The sequence below is a fragment of the Periophthalmus magnuspinnatus genome, chromosome 9 (genome assembly GCF_009829125.3).
Source record: "Periophthalmus magnuspinnatus isolate fPerMag1 chromosome 9, fPerMag1.2.pri, whole genome shotgun sequence".
Lineage (NCBI taxonomy): Eukaryota > Metazoa > Chordata > Actinopteri > Gobiiformes > Gobiidae > Periophthalmus > Periophthalmus magnuspinnatus.
This window is the reverse complement of record NC_047134.1, coordinates 20,287,893-20,302,330: the sequence shown is the minus strand read 5'-3', so window position 1 is coordinate 20,302,330 and position 14,438 is coordinate 20,287,893. Positions and strand designations below refer to the sequence as shown.

The 14,438-nt window shown below is 34.5% G+C and overlaps 2 long non-coding RNA genes across 2 annotated transcripts; both read right to left on the bottom strand.

Annotated features, from left to right (window-relative positions):
- Positions 1 to 1,887: 1,887 nt before the first annotated feature.
- LOC117376786 (uncharacterized) lies at positions 1,888 to 3,517 on the bottom strand. Its single transcript, XR_004541793.1, has 3 exons — positions 3,373 to 3,517; positions 2,864 to 3,004; positions 1,888 to 2,281 (listed from the first exon to the last, which is right to left on the bottom strand). It is a non-coding gene; the product is annotated as an uncharacterized LOC117376786 (long non-coding RNA).
- Positions 3,518 to 5,966: 2,449 nt separating this feature from the next.
- LOC117376784 (uncharacterized) lies at positions 5,967 to 7,643 on the bottom strand. Its single transcript, XR_004541792.2, has 3 exons — positions 7,594 to 7,643; positions 7,081 to 7,212; positions 5,967 to 6,660 (listed from the first exon to the last, which is right to left on the bottom strand). It is a non-coding gene; the product is annotated as an uncharacterized LOC117376784 (long non-coding RNA).
- Positions 7,644 to 14,438: the final 6,795 nt, after the last annotated feature.

Below are 14,438 nucleotides of genomic sequence, written 5' to 3'. Positions count from 1 at the left end.
TGTACCCCTGATGGAAGAACTGCAATAGTGAAAGTAAACTGTAATTTGCCTCACTGTCTCATTCTTATTTGTTTTGATCTAAGATATTGTATTAATTATTAAGACTAAGATTAAGATTATTTTTAAATAAATCCTCTAATTTATCTTAATACCTTTTTTCCTACGATTTTGAAAATACATTGTTACTGCCATCCACCCTCTCTCCCAGGCACAATTTTAGACCAGTGCACATTTTATCTAGACCCGGGTGAATGTCAGTCAAGTTCATGAATATTTATTTAATGATTTCATGTTTGTTTTTTTTCTAATCAAAACGAATATAAGTTATAACGGCTCATTTGTGGATAGTTATGTTAAACTTTCTTTTATTTCTTGTTATAAATACGAAAGAACAAATACTTCCTAGATTCCTGCAGGCTTGTAATTTTATACTCTTTGTCTTTTACATCATCTATTTTATTTCTGGGTTGAAAGCTAAATATTTAGTGAAGTTAAATTGCATAACTGATTGTAATAAAGGTAAATATTGAATAAAAGGCGTGGCGTTGTTGTTTTATAATTATCCGCTAGATGGCGTAATGCACTTATAAGACATTCATATAGCACTGCCAGTTTTTTTATGGTAATATGCAATAACATGGTAGGAAAAAAGCAAATTAAATCTTTTTTTTTTTTTTTTTTTTTTTTTTTTATCAATAACAACGGTCTTCTAAATGTATTAAGCCACAATGAATTGACCGTGTGTGTTTGCCTATTTCTTTGCTTTTTTTAGTTAAAACAGCATTGCTATAATCTGCATTATTTTCTGATGGCAAAATAAAAAGCATTGTGGAGTGTATTGATGTATTGATTCAGTCCCGCAAAAGTGAATGGAGCTTTTTATACTTTTACTTTGACAATTGTGTTAGCTATTGGTCTGGCTGAGATCATTTAATAAATATAGCTAATTAAAACAACATAGTTCAAATTGATTTTGCTTGTGCCTTTACAAATGTTCCATTTTTCCATTAGCCTTGTTGATTTGCTTTGCACATCATTTGATTGATCACAGCTGCTGCTATGTTGTTTAGTCCTTAATAGGCCCATATTATGCTATTTTCTCAAGTATGTTATAATATTATTTCCTCATGACACACAAATCTTGCATATTTAGGCTGAGTACTTCTGTCATATGGAAAATACTCTCTTCGACCATGTCATGTGGTAATACGGGAAGTGCTACACTGTGTTTATAAACTCTATACACCTTTATTAGAATCATTTGGATAATTTCAGCCCAGGAATTGCCAGTCTACTGAACTAAAGGTAAAAGGTAGCTGTTATTTTGAAAACAAACACTTCATGACATCACAAGGTGGAACAGAGCATTTTGAGCTTTGGAAATGTAGATAGAGTAAGAATAAAGGGTTATTCAAACTCAACTTTGGCTATGTTTTGATGAAGCAACAACATTCTAATGTGGCTAAAATCTCACAAGAGTCAAATTTGTGTAATATAGGACTTTTATGAAAAAGCAACTGCTTCCCTTTTATCTCTTTTTCTCGATATTTGTTTTACTTTCACTTTGTTCATATTTATGAATGTTTGCTCTTTACAGGAAATCCAGAATCATTTTTACTGTGAGATAAAGGCTTTCACAAATAATATTCCAAACTTTAAATTCCAATTTCAATCATTTCACATTTATGGACAAAGATGGAAATGTACTTGCTCATAGACACAAAAACACTGTTTGGAGCTGGGATTAACTTGCCAATCAAATGTTAGTTGTGTGAGATATTGTGATATTGTGTGTAGAGTATGCTTCAGATAAATGTATCGCAGCCACTACAGGTCATGAATACACAGAAAAATTCAAGATTTTTTTTTTTATTGATTAATGGGTTTTACATTTTCAAAAACGTTTTTCTTCCAAGTAACTGAGAAATATTATCTCTGAATATATTTAAAACACACATGTGTACATCATTCCCAATGAACATAAAATAAAAAGATAGCCACAGCTGCCCTGTGCTACACACTGACCGAAATGAGGCTGCCACAACAAACCACATTCAAACGGGGATCAAACCGTCGACATTTGGGTAGATGGGTGAACCCTTTAAGCCCTGTGCCATGGTCTGCCAATAGCAAGACCAATACAGAGTCCTAGCATTATTAGGACTATGACTGCAATGACAACAAGTACACATTTGTGTTTGCTTATGCATGGACTGTCATTTTCTGCTTCCCTCTTCTTCTGCTCCATCAGGATTTTTGTTGTTTTTTTGAAAACTTTTCCCTGCCAAAAAAATAAATAAACAAACATTAATTATTATTTGATTTTTCCCTAGTGCTGCTGTGAGTATAACCTTCTTACAATAAAGCATGGAGGATGAAACTAAGAAGTGAAAGCATTTGATTTACTTGACTCAAAAGTGTTGGTGGTAGAGGAGCATTAGTGATATCCGGGATGCCACAGATGTGAGCGCTCCTATTAGGGGCTTGAACCATTATGCAAAATGTGACTCAGGCACAGTCACATTTACAGTAGTTCAATAGACTTAGCTAACAAACAAATTATTTACTAATGTCAGGTAGCTCCTCCTTTCAGATAAATTTAAGGCACTGTCCACCAGCAATTTGACCTGAACTGAAGAAGCAGCGAAATGTGTTCACTCTAAAATGTTATGTTTAGTTGACAGAATTGAAATTTTTTTTTACTATGGAAGTAGAGCAGTAAAAGTACTAGTAGTACTAGCTTGTTGTATAGTAGTAGTTTAGCAGTAGTAATGGCTTTAGTATTAATAGTAGTAGTAACAGTAGCAGTAGTAGCAGCAGTAGTAGTAGTTATAGTTGTAGTAGCAGTAGTAGTGCATCTTACGCTCTGTTTTAGGTTCTGTGCCTTCTCCTCCACATCATACAGATTCTCTCCTCTCTCGTTTGCCTTGTTTAAATTATTTAACATGATTTCTGCGACCTCCTCCACCTCCTCCTGTCTTTTCTGTAGACCATTCTTTTCTCCCTGAATAAAAAACAAATAAATACAACTTTCAATCAGATTTGAGCCTTAAATATGTTTAAAAATAAACATATTTAGGTTAGCATTTTCCTCAAACGTTTACATACATAAAGTATTAATTAACAGTAATTTCAGGTACACAATGACAAATAAATGCAATAGCAAAGCAAACTTGCATTTTAGCATCCATATAAAAGATATGTAGTCCTTACATGTACATAAGTTCAAAGAATTGCGAAAGAAGGGTGTTTTAGAATACAGTAGCCTTTTGATATTTATATTGTTCAAAAGTAAAAAAAAAAAAAAAAAGAATAATTACAACCTGATGAAGCTGTTCTCCTATTAGTATTCTCGGAGTTGTCCTGACTTACCATAGCTGTAGCTTTGACTGTCCCAAAATGCGATGCACTCTCGAGTTTCAAAGTTTCAAAAAAGTAAAATTAATTCTATTTATTTTTTTTATTTTTTTCACTGTGTCATCAGTGTGCAAGTTAACAGAAAATACTGTGCATTTTACTTTCATTTCTGTTCAAGTGCGTTTAGTTATAAAGCATTTAGATGCTCTGGGGAATTCCACTGATAGCCTCTCCAATTTACAAATGCACCTACAATTAGCTGAACTTAACATGAACCGCCCTCGTCTGGTTTCGAAAGTAAAATCATTCATCAAGATTTGAACAATGGTTTGGACTTCCTTTAACACTAAAGTGAAAACACAAATAAATAAATAAATAAAAATCTTTATAGAAAAAGTGCGACAATGGAATGTGAAATCAGTAATAGTAATATCTAAAATGTAAATTCAAGGGCCAATTTGCATTACTCTTATTCAGTACATTCATTTTGAACTTTTTTTTTTCATAAGTTTAAAACAGTGTTTATATATACAGTGATAGTTATAAAGATATTTTTGGGTTGTATAACAGATTGAACAAAGCAATAAAATAGCTCTTTCAAAGCTAATTCACTGATGATTTTTATTCATATGCCTTGCCTTCATTGCTGCTTACAACATAGGCTGCTCTAAAACACAAGATAAACACAACATCTTCAGAGTTAGAACCAAATTCACAAAACACCAGACTATTGAGCAAGACAAGACAAGCCTCACTGAACTTTTGTTGTGAAAGCAACAACCACAGAGATCAGCCATGATATAAGATATATAAAATTGTGTCTTTATTTTTTGACATTTATAAATCAAAATTTTAGAGTGACCATACTGATTTGTCAGAGCCTGATCTCATCAGATCTCAGATGCTAGACCAGATCTGGTTAGTATTTGGATGGGAGACTGCTGGGAATAACAGGTGTCTGCCCCAGGTCAGCTGTGACTACAATACTAGTTTACCACCACCAAGTGTGGAGTGAATGAATAATGCACTGTAAAGCTCTTTGGGTATCTTGAAAGGCAATATATAAATTCAATGGTTAATTCATTCATTCCTTCTTTTTGAAATTTTCTTCCATAATGGCTGTGACCTCCTTCACCTCCAGTCAAGTTTTCTGCAGAGGAGATTTCAAAAGGACAGAAGCAACAAGTCATAGACGCATCCACATTTCCAAACAAACCAATTGCCAATCAGTCTAGTTTAGTCTTTAGTCATAATTTAGTCTAGTTTTTAGTTTCCAAAAAGGACCAAAGCGCTACCAACTGTTTGAAACACATTGTAGTGAAAGGGTCAACGCAAAAAAGATTTATGACATATTTCACATTTTTAGAGTTTTAAAAATATATTACTATGACCGCTGGTGTTTAGTCCTGGATCATCATTTCTCTGCATCAAACATTTCTGAGGCTTAAATAGTTCATGACTTTTTCTTCTTGTTTTACCTTGGCCTAAAAAGCACCCATTTTATCAGCTCTTTGAGAATCCTATTTGACTGACTGTGGAGATTTTACATCACCACAACTTTGGTTTTACTTTCACCTTCCTTTGTGTAAATAAGGTGCTATTTGAGAATGTCTCCAACATTGGTGTAAAAGAAAGAAGTTAAAAACACAGAAATATGCAACCAGTCAAAAGTGTGGACACAACTTCTCATTCAGTGCTTTTTTCTTTATGTTTACTACTTTATTCATTGTAGATTGTAGATATATATATGAAGTAAACATGTAAGGAATTCTGTTACAAATACAAAATTATTAAATATCTAAATTAATGAAATGCAAGTAGATTATTTGTGGTTCAGTCAGTTGTTCAAAGTGACAGTTATTATATAGTGACAGATGTTATAGAGTGTTCATGAGTCCAGAGAGAGAGGAGAGGAAACTGTTCTTGTGGAGAGAGGTTCTGGTCCGAATGTAACGTATAACCTTCTACCTGAGGGGAGTAGCTCAAATAGTCTGTGCCCAACCTGCTCCCCACCAAGTCCACAGTTCTCTGCAGTCTCTAGCGGCGTTTCATTTCTCCTTCCTCGCCTCCTTCTCCTTGATTCCTCTCCTCGATTCTGCAGGAAATGGATGAGGAAGTCCCGGCCACAGAGGAGACTTGGGCCGTGTCTCAGGCCGTGTCCCAATTCGCCAAATGCACCTTTTGAAGGGTCCCTTCGAAGTACTCTTCAAAGTGTAATTTGAAGGTTCCGGTCGAGAATCTGCCCTCCTCAGTGTAGCCTCAATCTTGCTGAAGTGGGACAGGTCTACACCACGGACCACACTTCCACCGCTGTCTTTGAACGTACGATACGTACATTACGTACGTTATTTTTTAATGACGTATTATTTAATAGAAGAAAAGTCAAGATGTCATCGTCACAGCCGTTTCTTTTTTTTAGATTGAATATCAATAGGCAATTATAACGTTCAAGGTGATTTTTTTTCTCATTTGTAGCTACTTCATAACTTTAAAGGGTTAACAAAATATACCTTGTGAAAACGTAATAACAGAGACAGAGGAAAAAATATAATTTTTACATTCATAGTCTATAAACCAGAGAACACTGATTAGTTGCACATAAAGTGGGATATTGCAGTTTAACAATTCGGTATTTTGGCCAGTGGCTACACCACTTTAATAACAGTAGAGGGCGCTGTTTCCCTTCTATGCCGGGCCAGTTCTTTCCATATTATTATTGTGAGGGATTTTCTAGCAGTGCAGCGCTACATCAAACTAATATCTTGATTTACTAACACGAAGGTAAATGACACGTGCCCACCAGGGGGCGCAGACCAATGGAATGTACCGGAACTCATGAAGATTTTGTGCCCGTCTCAGGACTCTCTTCTGTCCTTTCCTGAGAGTCCGTTGCTTCATTGTTCACATTACCTGTGTGGATCATTAAACCTTCTGACTTTATGTTTCTCTTGGTCTTTGACGCTTACAATAGAAACGAACATTCTTACATTATTCTTATTGCAGTAATAATTTTTAATGATAATAATGTCTCTTATTGTCTAGCAATAACTGCACATTCCTTTATTCCATATAACTCCCCTCCTTCTGGGTGTTGAGCTCCAGGTTATGTTGCGTTTCAAATTTTGCCATCATTCATGTCATTCAAAAAACACAAGCTGATATTTACTATACAAACACACACAATACAACAACAGTAACAGCAACAGCAACAGCAGCAGCTCCAATCACACCCAGGATTATTTTCAAAGCAGTGTGTTTTTTCTGTCCTTTCAGCTTCTTGGTTGTCTTTTCAAATATTTTACTCTGTAGGGGGAAAAAGTAAGTAGTAAAATAATATGTCAGATAATTAAAATACTCAAATTCCTTCATGTAGCAGGATCTTTAATTACCTTAAGATTTAACTTAAAGGTACAGAATGTAACTTTCTGTAGGTGGCATGTCACCAATATAATTCCATGGAAATGGAGAGTTAAAACCACCCCTCAGAACATTTTCCATGCAGATAAATAACTTTAATTCAATACTGTGGGAAATTATAGCCCAAGAATCAACATGGTATCATCCATGGAAACAAGCAGGTCAAATAAGAGTCACATTTGTGAAGATGCAAGTGAGCACAATCAAAATGAAAAAAACTAAACAAAACAAAAGAAACCCAAAAAACTAAATGGAATTAAAACATGTTTTTTTCTGTTTTTTGATAAAAATGTTACCCCAACTCACTTTTTCTTTCAGTTCCTCTGCTTTTTTGTCCAAGATTTCAATTATTCCAGCTCTTTCTTGGATTTTTTTGACGTTTTCCTTCAAGATGGCTGTGACCTCTTCCACCTCCTGTTGAATTTTCTCCAGAGAGCTCTTCAAAAGCACAAAAGCAACAAGCCATGAATTTAGATGCCTACACTTTCCAAATAGACTAATTTCCTAAAGATATGTATTGTTATTCTTTAAAGCAGTTGAAATCATTTCGGACTTCAATTATGTTTTCATACTATTGTGAAAATAGATACCCATAGACCAGTGTTTGTCTGGACCTGGTTCAGATCCAGGTTACACCTGACGTAAACCTTGTTTCCATCTAGTTTAGTCCTTAGTCTTAATTCAGTCTAGTTTCTAGTTTCCAAAAAGGACCAAAGCACTACCAACAGTTTGAAACACATTGTAGTTAAAAAGTAGTTCAAAGCAAAAAGAATTTGAGACATATTTCACATTTTTAGAGTAGTCTTTAAAATATCTTACCATGACCGCTGGTGTTTAGTCCTGGGCAGAAGTCGTTTCTCTGCATCAAACATTTCTGAGGCTTAAATAGCTCATAGCTTCTGTTTACTTTACCTCCCCTAAAAAGTACCCATTTTATCAGCTCTTTGATAATGCCATCTGACAGTTTCACTTTCACCTGCCTTTGTGTAAATGAGGTGCTATTTGAGAATGTGCACAACATTGGTGTAAAAGAAATAAGTTAAGAACACAGAAATATGCAACCAGTCAAAAGTGTGGGCACAATTTCTTATTCAATGTTTTTTTGTTTTTTTTTTTGTGTTTTTTTTAGGTTTACTTCTTTCTATTCATTGTGGATTGTAGTAGGACATCAAATATATGACGTAAAGATGTAATGAGTTTTGTTGCAAAGGCAAAATTGCTAAATGACTAAACCAATGAAATACCAATAGCGTGCAAAGCAGTAATTAATGCAAATGGTTACGATTTAGAGGCAGGATATCTAATATATAAAATATATGTTTGGAGGGATGTCACATTGTTTTGTTTACTACAATCCATATGCATTAATTCACAGTTTTGATGTCTGCGATGAGAATCTACAATGTTAATCATGGACATAAAGAAAAAAAGAAAAACATTAAACCTTTGACTTGTAGCGCGTACGTATGACGTCACCAATGACTTGTATTTGCTTGTTTTGAACACAAGAGGGCGCCTTAGTGCTTCACATCGCACCATCCACGCGCAATCCTTCAAACATGTATTTTACATAACATGGTCCACTCCTGGACCAATTATTAGATTACAATTTATCGGACTACTTCGACAAGTTTAGACAATGGGGCAAAGCACAAATGAACTATCTTTATTCTTTCAATTTGACTTCAACTCAAATAGTTTTATTTTTTTTTTTAAATAAGATGATATCGATCGACCTTTTTGGCCTATATTAACATTATATGATCGTTTTACCCTGTTTTATTCAGCCATTATACAGTACTTCGGGATAGGATCAACACTGCAATAAAAAATATCGTTTTAAGTATCCTCAGGCGAAGGTTGGAATTGGGTGTAACTGAGAGGCACAGATGTGGAGGGCTCTGCCAACATTCACATGTGCTTGCAGATAAAGATGGTTTCACATCTTTATCCGCAATATATATAAATTATATATATATATAAATTATATATATATATATATATATATATATATATATATATATATATATATATATATATATATATATATATATATATATATATATATATATATATATATATATATATATATATATATATATATATATATATATATATATATATATACATTGTATAATCATAAAGATTTAAGTCCACAGAGAACTGGTGAATCAAATCAGAACAGGATTTTGAAAGTGGAACTAAACACTAAATCCACTTTTTTAATACTAAACTGTGAGTTAATTAATTATCTAATTAGAATATACAGGTGAATTTTGTTCATTTCTGAAGTAAAACCATCAGTGTAAAATAAAACAAAATCCCTCTCAGTTTTACCATGCTGTTTGTTATAAGTCCAAAAGACTGTTTAATATGCAACATTCAGTGAAATGCTTTAATAAATTCATGGTTTATAAGGTTTCAGACACAGACTTTAAATACAAGTCTTGCTTTTAATATAAGTTTGGTTTTTTGTTTTTTTATGGGAAATTTAGGAAACTAGGAGATGGCTGGTCACTGTTGAGCTCTATTTGAAGTGTGGTTGTAGCTGGAGTTTAGGTGTTTAGTCCCACTATAAAATATACTTAGTAGAAAAATTTACTAAATTCCAGTTTGATACATCTCTGCTGACTGAATGAGCTGGTCATGAGGATTGAGTGCACATACCACACATTGACACACACACACACGCACACACGAGCTGGCAGCGTTGGTGAATATGCTCTTTTGTGTTTAGCCAGCCTTTCCCAGAACAGGCCTTTTGTGGAGTAGATCTTTGACTCAGACTGTGCTGACGTGCCCTTTCTCAAAGATTATGTCACAAATGTGTGTCCAATATAAAATAATAGGTCAGGAATTATGCTTTAAATATGTTTTTTTATGCCCAGAAATCTGATTTACATGTTGACAATGTGCTCAATAAGCAATCTTGTAACAGTGGGTTGTTGTTTTTTGTTTTTTTTTTTGTATTTTTTAACGTAATGACTTTGGGTGAATTGTATTTAGGGATGACTTAGGGATCTTCATATATAATAATACAATAAATGGCTTTATTGATTTTATACTATTCTTTACCAGTAATTTTCATTGTGCTTGTGTTTGACATAGTCATATTAACTTTAAACATGTGTTTGTGTGTTGGAGAGACCATACATACCATATGACCAAATGTAAGCCACGTTTCTTGATGAGACAAGGAACAAAGACACACAGAAAATATGTTTTTTGACCCTACTTAAATCAAACTTTGAATTCTGACCATGGACAAATGGCCTATGGTTTTCAAGTTTAAAGAAATAAATAACCACATAATCATGGTTGCTAGGTAACACTGTTGTGATGTCATGAGTTCCAACCAGGAAGTAAAACTCGAAACTTTAAAAAATTGCTGGAATTTTAAATATTTAATGATCTCAGTAAAATGAGTAGTAGTTCAACCTGTTATAGGCACTTTAAAGCCACACTATACAACATTTTAGCCAAAAATACACAAAAAATAAAGCATGTTTGTTTTGGTTTTTTGGTTTTTTGGTTGTTTTTTTTTGTTTTTTGGGGGGAAGGGACTACTGTACTGAAAAACATAGAAAACACGTGTCCTTACTGTGAATGTCACAACAAACCCAAGCCTTATTTGGCCTGGAGGAGGGCCTTCTCCTGCTTGTTTCCATGGCAATGCTGTTCCATTGGCTATAATATTCCACTGTATAGCATAAAACGTATCTGTCTTCATGGAGAATGTTCCTAAGTATGGTTTTAACTTTCAGTTACTATTTAATTTTGCAAGTGACGTGCAACCTCCAGACGTTTAAGCTATTTTACAATGTTCCTCTCATCAAATCATACAATTGTGTTCTGTTCCATTCATGCACGTTTGCTGAGAGCTGAAAACAGTTACACACATCAGGTACAGTACTTACCTCATTTCCGAAGTTGCTATTGTGTAGTGTAGGGCTCACAACCTGTTAATAAAATACCAAATTCCAGTGATAAGAGATGTTCTGAAAAAGCAAGAGATGGGATGTGTGAAAAACAGTATTGTTCTTGACAGTGAATAAACATACCATGTGCTCCAGCAGCTGAGTAACTTGGGTTCCTCTGTGCTGTTGTATAACCAAAATCTCCGGTTTTGATTGTGTGGATTCTCTATAACAGCAGAAATCACAGCTGTGGTTGTGGTAGGTGCTGATCTTTGCCTCTGAGCTGTGTACTGAACAAGGGGCGAGGGGCAAGGGGCAAGGGGCAAGGGAGCACAGGTCTGTCCCAGCTGAATCTACTGGACAGATGTGGAGTACACCAAGTGAGTAGGCCTGTCTTGATAACACATTTTGAAGTATGATATATTGCTGAAGAAACTATAGCCAATAAATGATAATACTGAATGCCATTATGCCACTGACACAATAACTCTACAGCCTGATTTCCGCCAGAAATAACTCTTCCGTGTGTTTTGTTAATAAGTGTTATGAAACACTAAATGGGTCGTAGAAGTTATTTTTTCAAACCTCTACAGCTTAAATCTGATCATAGTATAGAAAACAACAAAATTACTTCACTAGTACAAAGAAAAGGTACCTATGATAAATATTAATGCCCAAAAAAGTACAATCCAATCCAATTGAAGAATACGTGATATAGTGATTATCATGACAGGCCTACCAATCACCCAGTATAGAAATAATTACCAACTATTTACACATATTACTTGTCTAGTGGATTTCTGCAGAATCAATGAGCAAAGCACTAAACTCAGATAAATTAGATTTTATAGGTGACTACTGAACTCCTTTATTTCACATGCATCACTGAAAAAAAAAAATTGATTCTATGATCACTTTTGGTTGGGCTAGAGACGTAACTGAGGACATGGGGACCAGACTGATATCAATCTGTATAAAAAAAAATACAGAGAAATATCATTCTAGATTTGCCACACAAGTCAGTAAATGTATTGTATCTAGAAAGTGACAAAAGTGACCAGAGCGCTTATTCACTAGCCCCAAGGTTGGAGGTTCCAAACCTGCTCTGACCAGTGTCTATTTTTTTTTGTGCCCTTGGGCACCACTCCTTGCTTACACCATAAGCAAGGAGTGGTGCCCAAGGGTGGTGGTTAGATGGCACAGATTGGCATTAGTCTTTACAGTTATTCATTTAATAATCTATTTCCAAATAATCACCCGAATAGAGTAATAATTTGATGTCAGTGATATCTGACCTTTGCGTTTATGGATAGCTTATTATCTTTCTCACCTCCTCGGGACAGGATGCATTCTGTCTTAGATAAATTGGCAATACTTGGAAAGAATTTTAATAGCTGCTGTAAGGGCCTGGGTGACAGGGAGGACAGACAGGGACAGCTATGGGGCATATTAAAGAGGGTGTGACAAGTGTCCATAGGCCTTTGGGACATGCTCCACCAATGTATAGTCCTGCCAAATATTTCAGGATTAAAGCTGGAGAATTCAAGTTTAATAAGAGACATCGACTGTATAAAGAAGTATATAGAAGTATTATATATACCATGTAATGTAGGAAATGAGATGCTGATTAATAATTCTATAAGGAATAGCCCCATACTAATACAATCTATTGATCTTGAAAGCTAAAGACAGGTTAAAACCAGAACCATAAATAAATCAGGACTAAAAAAGAATCTAAATTTAGACTGAACCTTAAATTAGGTCTAAAACATGAACATTTGACCATTAATTTTCCCTAAACCCATCATTAATGTATTTGTTTACCTTATAATATATGCTTTTTTTTATTAAATTAAGGCTCCTCTTAACATGTTGGACAAACCACTGCAATATGATGGACTTACCCCTCCTTGAACCTACTGATTTATTGACTCTCTGTATTTACTTAAGAGTTGAATGGAGCCGAAACAATTACTGGGGATGAGGTAGCTAAGAAAGTATGTATATAGAAATGTATATAGAAATAGGTCTATGCTATATAATTAAGTTAATAATAGCAACAATGAAAATGACTTGTCCTGGCGTAAAAAATAAATAAATAAATACATAAAATAAATAAAAATAAAAATAAATAAATAGATATATACACACATGAAAACTGGAAGTGGGGACAATGGCTTATGCTGATACTGTTGTGTTGTTGGAAATATGTTGTACTCAACTTCCCCCTTTAAAACTTCCTCCTGTAAAATACAAGCCTGTTCTCATTAAATTATAATCACAGTTTAGGTTTAAAGTGCCAGACAAAGGGGCCAGTAAGAATATAATTCAATAACGTCATACAAAGTCAAAAGACACAAGTGAACCATTGTTTAACGTCCTTAGAGCTCTGAACTGCTTACATATAAATTTAAAAATGGTAATTGAGTCAAAGGAATTTGAAAGTTGTCTTAGCCGTGCAGTTTAACATGTCCTTATACTCCACAAACCCACTGTAAGTCCCTATGAGGATATTATATTATCATTACACATGCATGTTGTATGGGTGGAGTAGCATACAGGGCAGGCACCTTCTCAGGCCAGTCAAAAAGTGGACTACACCCAAGAAAAAAGACCCAACCAAATCCACTAACTGGCCCTGAGGAAAAAATGAAAAAAAAAAACAACAACAAAAAAACGAAAACAAAAAAACTTTGAACAGTATTTGCATATGTGCGTAACATTTGATAAGCAAAGAGAAGACCCACATATATCTATAAGCACATTGACAATATTAAATGATTTCACTTCTTCAGAAATGGTTACGTTTCTCCTTTTTTTCTGGTCGTTGAAAATTCCTTCCAATTATATTAATTTCAAATCATAAATTAGATGGGATAAGTCCAGGCAGTTACTCCTTTATTACTTTTACTTGAGTAGTAGCAGTAGTAGCTTAATTGGGTAATTCCTTGAACCACTACTTTGAAAAATACAAGTACTGTTACTTTTTGAGAAGTATTTTTGGTTACTCTACCCATCTCTGGTTAAGTGTAATGTCTAGTGCATAAGAGAGAAGTCGAGTCTGGTCCAACTGCACACAGAAGATAAGAGTCATTTGTGGGCCATTCATGAACTACTGGTATTTTCATTAACTAAAAGAGAGGAAATGAGGCTGTACCAAATGTAATGCATTGTCAAGCCATAAACATAGTTTAATTACAGGCCTATATGTTATTGCTTTGAAAAAAAATGTGGATACATGACCATAGGTAGGGTTACTTCAAAATATTGCTCAAGTAGAAGTACAAAGTATGTGGTTGAGAAAAGTTCTCAAGACTAAGAAAGTGTTTGAAAAGAACTACTACTAAAGTAAAAGTAACTAAAAGAGTAAACTAACTGTCTGTCTGATTTAAGATATAATTTGAAGTTACTGCAATTGGAAGAACAAACATTATATAAAGGACAAAGTCTGGTATTTTCAAAAGGTAGACCAGAAAAAGACAAGAAGTATATTATATCTGAACAAGCAGACCAAAGCAAATGTTAAAATAGTTTAATATTGTCAACATAAAGCGTTTGTCACTTGTAGAAAGAGTAATGACCTTTTGGTGGGAACTGCGACTGCTCGGTTACCTGTAAATTCACAAATAAGGCAATCCAAGGGGAATGCCATAATGCCTCACTTCCTTGAGTCTGTGTATTTACCCTCGTGGGCAGTGGCTAGAGGTGGGCGGGGCATTTGACCGAGTTATCCTACTGTCTGTGAAC